The sequence below is a fragment of the Lissotriton vulgaris genome, chromosome 3_1 (genome assembly GCF_964263255.1).
Source record: "Lissotriton vulgaris chromosome 3_1, aLisVul1.2, whole genome shotgun sequence".
Taxonomy (NCBI): domain Eukaryota; kingdom Metazoa; phylum Chordata; class Amphibia; order Caudata; family Salamandridae; genus Lissotriton; species Lissotriton vulgaris.
In genome coordinates, this window is record NC_141689.1 from 358976118 (window position 1) to 358990589 (window position 14472).

Below are 14472 nucleotides of genomic sequence, written 5' to 3' on the forward strand. Positions count from 1 at the left end.
TGGTCGAGTCCGGTATCTATGAACCGCAAATGACGAGTTTAGTGGGTGTACGCAGTTTCGTTGTATTAACCTAAACCGTTCGTCTGTTTCGTGGGTTTTTCTATCTGTACCCACAGGTTCCATCTTAGATACGGCATCCATTTTGTTTCTTGCCCTCAAGTAGCCAGCGAACGGACGTTGTCCGCTTCGCGACCCTGGGATTCCCGAGATATCTGCGGAAGACACATGTCCTTTGAAAGTGTCTTTATGATGAGGGGGATGATACTGTAAGGCAGATGGCCCCGCTCGAGGCTCCTCTTGCCGTGCCGGTTTATTGTCTTAGCCGTGCATCTCATTAGGCACGTCCCTTTGATGCCTGTAGCTCGTGTTTCTCGATACCTCCTCTTTTACACCCTTTCCGATCTCCCCACTGTTTCCATCTTCCTCTGCACCTGTCCCTGTTCCTTCTTCGATCTGTTTTACTGTCGATTGGAATGTACTAATGGTGGGAAGATGGGTTTTTACAGTTGGGAACCGCCAAATGTTTCCGCACTTATGTTTCGGACTCTGAATGTATCAAAGTGACCAAAGCGACCCCTCTCGGGGATAATTATGGGAACCAAGTTGTAAACCTTTGTGTACCGTGTAAACCTATGGAAGAAACATGTATAAAAGGAGCGACCCACTTGCAGCAATTTGAAGCAGTCTCCCCAAGTTGCACGTGTTGTACTTGCTGTGACTTCTGTGTTCCCTGCAGTAATAAAACTCGAATCTTTGACGCCGAAGGAAGTGTCCCGTGTCTCTGTCATTCGTACGCCGGAGCAGGTTACCCACGAAGGTTTCAGGTGTTGTCCCCTGGCACCGCTGGGTCTTAAATTGCCCAGTCCTTCAGTTTCTTGCTGCCTCATTGTTCCACCTGTCATCCTTCCTCACCCTGCCTCACTTTGCATAAAGGGCTGAATTGTAGAATTCACCCTTCGCCATAACACTGCTGATGGAAATGGACTCGGTTTTATCTCATCTCAATTCGCACCAGCTCCTTTTCAATGTTAATTCAGGCTATCCATTGGAGCCTTACTCTATTAGGACACTGCATTTGGCTGCTGATAGATTTTACCCCACCCTCGCCAGACTGTGGAATAAATCTATGAAGGCAACAGTAAAACCTCATAGGCGGAAGTTGGCAACAGCCAATCCCATTTTGAAGAATCCCTCTTGGCCTTCCTACTCTTGCAAACTTCCATCCCATCTCATTGTTGCAAGTTCCAGTGAAAATGCTTGAAACATGATGTAAATATTTCCTATGTTCTCAATCTGTACTGGATCTGGTACTGGATCCTGTACAATCAGGGTTTATAGTTGGACATAGCACAGATTCAGTTGTGGTCATTGAGATGGATGAACGGAGGTGGATCCTGCACACTGGAGATTGCACTGCTTTCATTCTTTTTGATCTATCAGCAGCCTTTGACATTATCTCCCGTACCATCCTGTTAACCAGATTTAGGAAGACAGATGTCAAGGTCTGGACTTGTAGTGGGCAGCCTCCTATTTCAGCAACTGCCATCAGAAAGTAAAAGTGACCACACCAAAAATAGCATAAGGTGTAGAAATGGACATCAAAAGAGTGGATACATGAGGCCAAAAATTGTAGTCATGTTTAGTGGGTGCATATACATTAAACAACGAAATAGGAATATAATTAACTGTAAGGTGAACAATTAACCAACGGCCCTCGTCATCAGAATCTACAGATAAAAGGGAGAATTACTGTTCAGTTCTTTTTACTTGTACCAGGAGAGGAAAAACAGTTCCTACCCATTGATACTTAAGTTTCAAAACTTCTGAAGAAACAATTGAGACTCTTGTAAGAAAACAATATCTGCCTTTAAATTAGCTAGAAGATCGAGAACTCTTTTTCTTTTAATAGGTGTACCCAAACCTTTGACATTCCAAGAAATTTCACGTAACGTCATTTACTCAAAAATATAAAAAAAAGAGAAAAATCCATAAAAAAGAACAATTGACAGCAAATATGTATATAGTGAAAAACCTGCAATAATTAAAAGTAGCATTAGCAAAACATTCATAGAAATAGAAAAGAAAATGAAACAAAGAAAGAGACTGAGATAAAAAGGAAAGATGTTAAGGCTAGAAAGAAAGAGAAAGGAGGAAAGAATCAAGAAAAGAGAAAAGGGACAACGAAACATACCATAAACTCAAACATGGATGGAGGGTGCTGAGGTGACAAAAACGAGAAGACCTATAACCAGCGAGACAGCTCTGGGAAAAAATCTCAAGGAAAGAAAATAGTGCAAACATTATTATACAAATGGATGGTAGAAAATTGAAGGAATTGACATCTGGAAAGGAAAAACAAAAGAAGAAAAAGAAAATATTAATGAGAGTCTGTCTTGAAGAGAGACACAGTAAACATTAGGAAATTACAAATGACACAGGAAAACAGTATTGGTATTTTTTTTTCTTGTTCTTTCTTTCTTCCCCCCTTTTTTTCTTCTTTTCATGCAGAAGATGTACGTGAGAGTTCCATTGATTCTTCTCTACAGTTGTCACTAAAACGTTCTTCATAGGTGGTATTGTTATTCGTATATGTTACTTTAAAGAGGCAAGGGTGAATATACACAGCATGCAACCATCATTTTCAACAATATTAATGCTCTGTAAAGTAGCCTTCCACCTGTGATAGCCATACACCTAAAAGTTACATTACCCAAATGTTCTCCAATACCAGAGGTAACATGGTTGCATACACTGTCCACAGTATAACGTAATATAGTACGGCCCAGAGACAGTATCATGCATAGATAATGAAACATGGACACAGATAGATAGTGGAAGTGGGTATGGGCACGTGTGCTCGACTCCTTTTTATTACCAAGGTCACATATCCAGTGACGTCTGTGCTAGATGCGTATGGGCTGAGTGTAAACCAGCCCTCAGGGAATAGTTGCTGCTAGCATCAACTACAACAGTAATCATTGCATCACACATAGAGATTCAATATTAAAAGAATCAAAAATGTGTGCTGCAGTAAGTAAGGGACAGTAGATGTGAAATAATACAGAAATAATTTTATCATAAAAGAACCACAACTTGTGGTATACTGACACACAATAAATAGATCTGAAATAATACACAAAAATATTATATCATAAATACTCCAGGAGATACGACATTTAAATTTGACTGCTTGCAAGACTTTCAACAATTCTGTATACTCTAGGAAGTAAAGATTACACCTTGTGGTGTACATTGAGACAAGGAAGTAGATGGAGAAAGACCAAGTCAATGTGCCCCTTGTATGTTCAATGAAGGAGAATCTGGCATATCCAGTAACTGCGGAAAAAAAGATTGAAAATGGCTATAAGATTGGAACCTTCCAGTCCTTTGACTTTGATGCCAAGAACTGGCAAAGTCGATGGGACCAGACAGAGTACTAATTAGCAAGGTTACTCCTAAGAAAGTCATTTTCAGGGAACAAGAACCCGGTCAGAGATGGCCCATAGGCCAGAGTCTTACACAAAAAAAACCTTCATGTCACCGGAAGTGTGTTTGGAATTCTGAGCTTTTTCCACACACTTATCCTACTTTTTTCATAATCAGTTGTTTAGATTAGAATAAAATTGTACCATTTTGCAACATATTTTTTTTCTAAACGTATTCCTAGTATGTAGCAGTCTCCTTAATAATATAAAAGTTTAGCTAATAATCACAAGAACATATAAAATCAAAGGCTACGCAGAAATGGACATGGAAAAGCATGGGAAGAGAGGCAGATTTTAATAGGCCTAGATGTTTTCAGGTTCTCAGAATAATAACAAGTCGGACACCTGGCGCACAGTACAATACAGATGCGCTCTACCCTGCAATGTGTGATTGTCATGTTTCATTGCATAATTAAGTTGAACAGATTCTGAGAACTGGTGAACATCCACCCTCATTGTAAATGATCCTGAATCATAACTAGGGACAATGGAATTATGCAATCATGCCTGTTTTCCACATAGTAATGGATATGTAACAGTTGATACATAATCCATCATCCGGCGCATGATTTACAGATGTCACCCAAAAACAATGCTTCCAGGAGAAACGGATCGAAAGTAACTGAACAAAAAGTGTTGCATGTGGTGCCCCTGGTCACCTTTTAATTGCTTGTTGCTTTATTAAGGTGTTAAACAGATACTAATGAGTGAGACTTTCCATGTCAATATAAATAGTTGTTTGAATGACAAACTAGCACTGATATAGATAGCACTGTTTTAGTGTTAGACCTGTTAGCCTTAGGTTGGTCTTTCCCCCAATATTCCATTAATACTTAACAATATAAAAAGAACGGCCTAGGTCCACAGTGAATGTCAGCATCCCACTTCAGTGGTGGTGTCTCAAGGCTCCAACCTCAGCGTCTACCGTTAGCAGACCTTCCATTTTTGAATTCACAGACTGTTTAATTTCACTATGATATTGACATCTGAACCCTTTCCTCTCATTGTGGCCATTCTTACTAACACAGAACAACTGTTGGTAATAGGCCAGGTCAGGGGCCGCTCCTTCACAAGACCACATCTCCCCTGCCTTAAAAGCCGTGCATTGGTTTCCGGTTACCAAAAGATCTACGTTTAAGCTGCTTTGTATCGCACACAAAACAATAAATAGAATGGGACCACTCTTTATCAGGAATAAAATCACCAAACACATTCAACAAAGGAACCTCTGCTCTAGAGTAGCATCTCGCCTCAGAATCCCAAGATCCGCGAAAAAACAATGGGTGGCACATCTTTCTGTGTTCAAGCGGACAAACTATGGAACTCTTTACCCCCCAAAATAAGATCCGCAGATAACCACCTTATCTTCAGAAAACTACTCAAGAATTAGCTCTTCCCCACATAACCATCATACACAAACAGATATAAATATAGAGTATATCGCTCAGTATATATGTATTTATTTATACTATAGATATGTACCTAAATATATGTATTGCTTTGCATAAACGTGTAAAATACCCATGTTAAACAAAATTATTATAAATAGGTATATTTATTAGTGCTGCTTAACAAATGTACACAATCATGATTTACTGATAGTTAGATTATTGTGTTTTAACATGTATATAAGTGACTGCATAAATCAGTAAATCTTTTTATCATAACTATTCATCTACAATTGCTTCACTATTGCTCTATATATATATAATTTTTTTTTCACTGAAAAAACCATAGGTTTCAGGGACAATATAGTTAGTTGGACATTTGACTCATATAAAACCAGAGAAATTTGCCAGTTATAGTTAGTTGAGCTAACTGTAACTCACGTGCCCGCAATGCACTGTTGATAATGTCACATATTGCATCACTCATGACATGGTCAGTGACATCACTGATGACATCATTGATGACATCTCAAATGACATCACTGATGACATCATCCAATAAATGTGTATTTCTGTTAAGTTTAAATATTTTGCATATATATGTAAGCCAAGGTGTATTAATGAATGAGTGGGTTTACAAGTGCCTGAAGGGATTATTTAGTAGGTGCGTGACTGACTGTAGTGAGTGATTGAACATGTCTTACTGAATGCATGGGTTAGTGACTAAACTGTGTGAAAGTCTGTATTAGTCTTTCAGTTGGTGTGTAAGCGGCTGCATAGGTTGGTGAGTAGCTATATAGGTCTCTATATGGGTTATTGATTTTTTGTCTGGGTATCTGTATGAGTGCCTAAGTGTCTGTGAGGGTGTGTGACCTGTGCATAGTTGTCTAAGTGGTTGATTCACTAGTTCTATAGATTTAAATGTGCATCTGTAAAGGGATGTATTAATGACTTAGTGTGTCTATGGATGTGTTGGTGAGTGAAGTAATGTCCCAGTGTTATATGTGTGAGTAACTACATATTTTTTAAGGCAGTATATGTCAATGTTGGAGTATATAAATGAGTATACATGAGAGTAAGCTATTTGAAGAGTGGGTATATACATCACTGTCTGCTTGTATCAGTGATTGTATAAGACAATAAGTATGTCTTAGTATCTGAATTAATAAGTAATGTGGTGTGTGTATAAATAACTCAGTTGGTGTATATAACTTTATACATGAGTAAATGAGTATGTAATTCATTCTTTGCATGACTGACTAGGTGTGTGACTAACGCTATGGATGAGTGGTAGAGTGCGACTATATGTATAGGTGTATCAGTACATAATATAGTAGTGTATTGATGAGTGACTGTATGTGTAAGATACTTTATGTGTGTGTTTAGACCTTTGAAATAGTAGGTGCTATGTAGATTCCGGCAATCTTGTGTGTATGGTTTCATAAATAGTAGTCTGTATTGAGTGTGTGTATCATAGTTTATATTAGGGCATCAGTATGTGAATCAGATTATCACTTGGATGATGTCATCAGTGATGTCATTTGAGATGTCATCAGTGATGTCATAAGTGATGTCACTGACCATGTCATGAGTGATGTAATAGGTGTCATCAGCAGTGCATTACGGGCACGCAAGTTATAGTTAGCTCAACTAACTATAACTGGCAAAATTCTCTGGTTTTATACGAGTCAAATTTCCAACTAACTATAAAGTCCATGAAACCTATGTTTTTTTCAGTGAATTTACAAGGTTTTTTAAATGCTAATTCCTAACTATAACGTATGTAAAACCTATGTTTCAATGAATTTCAAAGGTTTTTTAAATGGTAATTTCATATTTTGATGTTTATAAAACCTATATTTTTTCTAATAGTTTTAAAAAGTATTTTGCAACTCTATTATCCTGTTTTTAACTTTAAAAATTATGTAATGTTTTATAACTTCCCAAAACAATATGTATATTATTGTTTATTTTTTTAGCCAAAACTACAGTGCCGTACTGGTAGTCTAACAATCTTGATCATCACGCAAATTCTCTCCACCACATTTAAATGATGCACATTTCATATCTGGCGTGTTTGTGACACAGCGTCACACGTAACAACATGTGCGTATGAGGTCGTCCAAGCTGCTACTGTGAGATACGACCGGTACGGACTACCAAGCGGCACGTTACATTATGTGCATATGAGGTGGCACCCGCTGCGCGTTCCAAATGCGACAAATGTACGTTGCCATGCCCTGTGTTACATCATAGACGTACGATATCACGCCGCATATGCCATTCCCTCATTTATTTTTGTCTCAAAACTATATCTAAATACCTTTTAAAGTGTATATGAGAGCAAGCGATAATTAAAAATATTTTAAACAGTTATATATTTCTAACTGTAATTAACTTATATTATAGTAAATATATTTTCTCAAAATCACATTGGGTGTGATCTTATTGTGCACTAGCTGCGCTATTGCCATGTGACCATAAAAAAAAAACATTTCATTAGTTCATAACATTTCCCATTGTAACAGTTCAAAAATGCCACCCATTGTAGTCAATATCTGTACTGCATTTCATGAAACACACCTCTTCTGCGTAAAGAGCTTTGTTCTAAACTTTTTGCAATGTACACATATCTTACACTACATACAACATGCAACCATCATCGGTTCAGCTTTATCCTTGTTTAAATACATGCAATTGGCCAGTTGGTTCCGAGAACAGTTAAAGAAAAATGTAAAACTTGGGGGTATAGCTCTCTAGAAAAACATTGGGTAGATAGATCAAGGGGCCCCAAAGAGGTGGCTTTTTGGTATTGGTCCATCATGGAGGAAGCTGACGGAGATTTCGATCTCCCGAGGGTACTGTGGGGAGGTGATGGTGAAGTTCAGATGGAGGACTTAAGGACCAGATCTTTCAGCCTCCTGTACAAAGTCATCAAGTCTGCCTGATTGAGGCGTAACCATCTATTTACTGTGCATTGAGCCAATCTCTCTCCCCAAAGACTCTCTAAGTTCCAACCATGGAAGTGCTGCAATAAATGCCTTCCTCCGGCAGCTTCCGATGTCCACATGTTCTCGGAATGCCCTAACATTAGTATATTTTGGGAGGAAGTCAAGACTTCTCTAGAGTCAACCCTTAAAACTCCGATCCCTCTTTGCCTGTCACTAGTTATATTTGGACTGAGCAACAACATAGTGGGGGCAGAAAGAATTTTTCAGTTCTATGCTATCCTCTTAGCAAGACGGCAAATATGTAAAAACTGGGTCAATACCAACCCTCCGACTCATGCAGAGTGGCTGACATCGCTTTATGAAATATCTAAAGTGGACATGGCAAGAACTGGCAGTTGACGAAGCCTCGCCTTCTGGAATTTTCTACTTAAGTGGAGATGAAAAACCATCTGGGCATCCAGGTTTTTTTTTTTTTTTCCCCGGGTCCGATGATTAGGCCCTGTACTCCAGGTCCAGAGGGAGGTCACTGTGCCACGACGATACTGGGCCGACAGCTTGAAATAAGCCTTGACGGAGTAAGACCTTTCGGAAGATACCTCCCGCCAATTTGATACGTTTGCCCTGGGAAAGAATGAGACCACTTTGGTCTCCAGCCTTTCAAGGACATTAATGGTGGTTGGGTATTTCTTGCAACCATCATTTTCAACAATATTCATGCTCTGTAAAGTAGCCTTCCACCTGTGATAGCCATACACCTAAAAGTTACATCACCAACATTTTCTCCAATACCAGAGGTAACATGGTTGCATACAATGTCCACAGCACAACATAATATAGTACGGCCCAGAGACAGGATCATGCATAGATAATGAAAACACGGACACAGGTAGATAGTGGAAGTGGGTACGGGCACGTGCGCTCAACTCCTTTTTATTAGCAAGGTCACATATCCAGTGACGTCTGTGCTGGATGCGTGTGGGCTGAGTGTAAACCAGCCCTCAGGGAATAGTTGCTGCTAGCATCAACTACAACAGTAATTATTGCATCACACACAGAGATTCAATATTAAAAGAATCAAAAATGTGTGCTGCAGTAAGGTAGGGACAGTAGATGTGAAATAATACAGAAATAATTCTATTGTAAAAGAACCACTCAATAAATAGATCTGAAATAATACACAAAAAGATTATTTCATAAATACTCCATCAGTCCTAGTGCACTCACATAGCCACATCAAAAGCATTCAGCATGTGCACAGCCATCAATAATGCGTGTTGTAGACAGGCCGTACTCTGAGCTATATCTGTTACCATCAACACTGCATCATCTGCAATAGCAACTCAATCTGAATTGTGAACACTGCTGTCTGCAGTGTTGGCCTCAGAGAGCGGTCTGCAATGACCCACACCTACATAAGGTGACTTGTACTGCCCAGTGTGTCGTAAGCGAAGCAAAAAAAAAGCGTGCACGGAGCCTGCAATGATACATATGCATGGTGCAAACAGTACGCACTAGAGCAGGGGTCTCCAAACCGGTCCTGGAGGGCCGGATCCATGCCAGATTTTTAAAATTACTACATGTATCTCAATGGGGATATCCCAAAAATCTGGCATGGATCCGGCCCTCCAGGACCGGTTGGAGACTCCTGCACTAGAGCAATGTCTTTTCCTACAGGAATACCTCATCTACAATAGCAACTCGATTTCAATTGTGAACACTGCCGTCTGCAGTGTAGGCCAGAGTGAGCAATCAGCAAGGGCCCACAGCCACGTGGCATTGACTTGAGCTCTACAATTTTTGCAATACGCGAAGCACAAAACGTGTGCAGAGCCTGCAATGATGCATATGAGTGGTGCACACATAGCACACTGGAGCAATGTCTTTTCCTACAGGACAACATCATCTACAATACCGACTCAATGTCAAATGTGAACACTGAAGTCTGCAGTATAGACCTGAAAGAGCGTTCAGCAAGGGCCCACAGCCACGTGGCACTGTCTTGAGTTCTACAGTTTGCAATACGCAAAGCAAAAAAAAACATGTGCAGAGCCTGTAATTAAGCTTATGAGTGGCACAGACAGTACGCACTGCAGCAATGTCTTTTCCTACAGAACTACCTCATCGACAATAGCAACTTGATCTCAATTATAAACACTGCTATCTGCAGTGTGGGCCAGAGATACAGCAGTCAGCAAGGCCCCACAGCCACATGGCATTGACTTGAACTCAACAGTTTCCAATATCCAACACAAAAAAAGTGTGCAGAGCCTGCAATGATGCATATGAGTGGTGCAGACAGTACGTACTGGAGCAATGTCTTTTCCTACTGGACTACCTCATCTACAATAACAACTCAATCTCAAATGTGAACACTGCTGTCTGCAGTGTCGGCCACAGAGAGAAGTCAGCAAGGGCCCACAGCCACATTGCATTGACTTGAGCTCTACAGTTTGCAATATGCAGAGCAAAAATATGTGTGCAAAGCCCACAATGATGCGTATGAATGGTACAGACAGAGCACACTGGAGCACTTTTTTTTCCTACAAGACTGCATCATCAACAAATACAGACTCAATTGCAAATGTGAATACTGAATTTTGCAGTACAGGCCAGAGAGAGCGTTCAGCAAGGGCCCACAGCTTCGTGGCATTTACTTGAGTTCTACAGTTTGCAATACACGAAGCAAACAAAACGTGTGCGGAGCCTGCATTGATGCGTATAAGTGGTGCAGACAGAGCAAACTACAGAAATCTATTCTCTTATCTACAATAGCGACTCAATCTGAATTGTGAACACTACTGTCTGCATTGTTAATTGAAGGCAGTACTCACACACAACCATCAATACTTTTTCTCACTACCTCTTTACAAAATACAACAACATAAATTATTTAAAACTCTACAATAAATAAATCAAAACAATTCAAATTAGGATTTCATCTGTCCACAGTCTACACTATTCACTGTTCCTTTCGACTTGCAGGGTGAATTTTGTCATTGTACTAAACCTATAACTCATCTAAAAAACTTCTTCAACCAAGTGTACTATAGCCTTATAGTCCGCCGTAGCAGGCTATACCGGCTATTAAAAGCCCTCTCCAGCATTAAAGGCCCAAGCCGAAGGCGAGGGCCTTTAACATTGGAGAGTGACTTTAATAGCCACTATAGCCCAGCTACACAAAGGGCTATAAGGTTATTTGAACATTCTGCCACTAGAGGATAGAATGTTCTAACAAATAAAGCAAAGCCTTAAGAGAGCGCAAAGGGATTGTAATCCCTTCAGGCTCCCTGAAGCATTTGTTCACAGCCAGATCTGTGAACAAAAAACTTTGTAATGTTGCAGCTCCAGGCTTATACAAGACATTATAAGAATGGAGCTACTCCATTGTTTTCAATGTAGCTTCCAACATTCCAATGTTCTAATAAAACAATATTGCGTATGTTTTAATAGACGTTCTAATTACTTAAATACTGGATTCTGTAATTAATCAATCACCACTCAATCTAAATTGTAAACCCAGCGATCCACAGTCTAGAACAGATGCAGTGGTCATTAACACCTCACAGCCACATACAGTTTGATTCAAAAGCACGGAGTTGGTTGCACCTGAGGGTACACAGAAATCATCAGAAACTTTAACTTATGAAATCCTCAATCATACAATCAAGCCCCCATTTCACTGTTCGCACCTGCTGTACCACAGTATACTCCATCGACTACTTTCAACCAAGCCGAAAAATCATGTGCAGCAGTTAGCTATGGAAGCACAGAGTTTGATGAACCTCAACACACGAACATCTGAGAAAAGCAAGCATCAGGTAATATGGGACATCATCAATTGTGGGATCAAGACACAGTTCTACTGTTGGGACCTAGAGTTGGTTGCAGCTGGTCGAACGGACTACCTTCATCTCCACTCTCAGATGCTTTTCTAACATCATCCATTGTGGGATCAAGACACCATTCCACTGTTGGAACCTACAGCTGGTTGCACTTGGTCGAAGGGACTACCTCCATCTCCACTCTCAGATACAGTTCTAACATCGTCCATTGTGGGGTCAAGACACTGTTCCACTGTTGGGACCGAGAGTTGGTTGCATCTGGTCGAAGGGAGTACCTCCATCTCCACTCTCAGACACAGTTCTAACTTCGTCCATTGTGGGATCAAGACACCGTTCCACTGTTGGGGCCTAGAGTTGCTTGCACCTCATCGGAGAGGGTATACAGAAATCATCACAAACTTTAACTTCTGACATCCTCAATCATAGAATTAAGAACCCGTTTCACTGTTTGGGCCTGCTGAATCACGGTGTAGTCCAGCGACTGCTGTCAACCAAGCCCAATAATCATATGCAACAGTTAACTACGGAATCTGATGCACCTCAACGGAGGGAACTCTGTGAAAAGCAAGCACCAGGTAATATCGGACATCGCCCATTGTGGGATCAAGACAATGTTCCACTGTTGAGATGTAGAGTTGGTTGCACTTGTCGAAGGGAGTACCTTTAGCTCCACTCTCAGATACAGTTCTAACATTGCCCACTTTGGTATCAAAAACACTGTTCCACTGTTGGTACCTGTCGGACTACTGTGTTAGTAGTATACCGAGCTCTTCACAGTGCTGAGCCTCAGACTGGACGCTGTGTGCCTGTGTTGCGGTGGCCAGCGTTAATCTCAGGAGCTTTCTGAGCTCGCAGACCTCGGCCCAGGACCTTCCACCGGCACGCGGTTGGCCCTCTTTCACATACGGCGGTGTTAAAAGGTGAACTGTGGAGCATATATTCGTCACAGCGTCCATTACACTTTCTAGATACCAGCACGCTGAAAGCATCATTCACGCAGCCACCTTCGCTCACGGCGTCAGCCTCGTGGCGTTGTAAGCTGTGCAGACCTGGCAGACACGTTCGCCAATCCGGAAGAGAACCACACCTAGAGAAACGTGCCTCTTCTTCAAACCCCTACGCTAGCCTTGCGTACACCGAGCCAGCCCACTACTCTAAACATTTAGGGGGGAGGCACATACGCGCTACTATTCCGTAATCTACTCTACTGACTGTACTATCTAGTCGCATCCACTATCCACTTCACTCAATAGACCATCAGTGTATGTTGACATGTACATGTCTGTGCTGTGCATACTAAACTGTGTCCGGCACATCCCCTCAAGACTTTACATTATATACTTTTATAATTGATAATTACTTACCACCTTAGTGCATACTTTGCTTCCATCTCTCCCCGCATTCTGCATTGTGAGGCAGAGGTGCCATGCCATGTTTAGTTTGTGTACATGGCTATCCAGGTTTCCAACAGTATGTAGTGTCATTGAGTCTTCTAGTTGCACATGTTGTTTTTCATGTTGTATGTGATTATATAAGGGAGCACGTTTATTTACGAGCAGTGGTTTCTCCCATTTACATATCACTGTCTTAAAGAGCATACAGACGTTTTTCTCACAGGTGCAAAGTGCGACCACAATGAAAGTCATTCATTACTATCCAAGAATGTCCAACTACTCAGTGCTTCTCAGCTTACAGCCCCCAACCTAGCGTCCTTTCTTAAAAGCACACCAACACCCATAATCCGACTAACATTCACACACCTTTCTATCTGGTTCTCAATAACATGCACTGCTACGGAATGTGAGCTGGCACACTGCATGTCCTTACTGTTTCAAACAGAGTAACTCCCTGTGGCAATGTCTATTCCCATTCACACAAACTAACTCCCAAACTTCAACTTGGCCTTCAATTCTTAGTTTAAAAACATATTTCAAGAAACAAACCAAACTAAAAGTGCTTTTTTTCAGAACAGTAGTCTCCCTCACTTCTGCAAAAGTAATTTATCAACTGCAGATACCACAAACTTCAAGTAAAATACACTCCCTTTTTAATACGAACCGCCCATTACACTTTGTGAATTGTTATACAATTTACAACACATGTCACACTCAAGGTCTGGCACACTTTTTTAACACGCTCTCCTACAACCTTCTAACACGCTTTCAAAGTGTTCTTCTTTTAACAACAGACCATATTCATTCGATCATCTCTGGAATAATAGGAACAGTACCCACAATTCTCGCTCTCTTTGCGGCCATCCTACTACTAATTCTACTTCTAGAAATGGCTATGCTCTCTGTGGTAACAACTACTTCCGATAGAATACGCCTCTACTCCAAGCTATATCAATACTGTAAAAAAAAACTGAAAAACTTTTTGGCTACCTGCCTCTATCTATTATCGGAGCTAGCTTCAACATAACATTTAGCTACACGTATGCAATATGCATACAACCATCGTTTAATTGCAAAATTTGCCCATTTGACTGGGGAATGGATGTATGCCTTGCCAACATCCGAACAATCGCTCCCGATATCCAGCAGGTAATGCCTTATCTTGAAAACCATGAACAGGATTGTTCTGGCAGTGGAGCAATGTCGAACGCAATGCAAAAAAGAATCGCAGTGGAATGGGATTTCAGCGCAGCCACGAAAGATCTCCTGCAACGTGCGACCTTCCACAATATCGCAGATTGCCTGCCAATTCAAATTGCCGCTCCAACATTCGAGGAACATTACTGTCCCTTCGAGGATATGAATTGGATCACTTTGCTTTTCTCAGATGATGGCAACATTAGGCTCTTGGA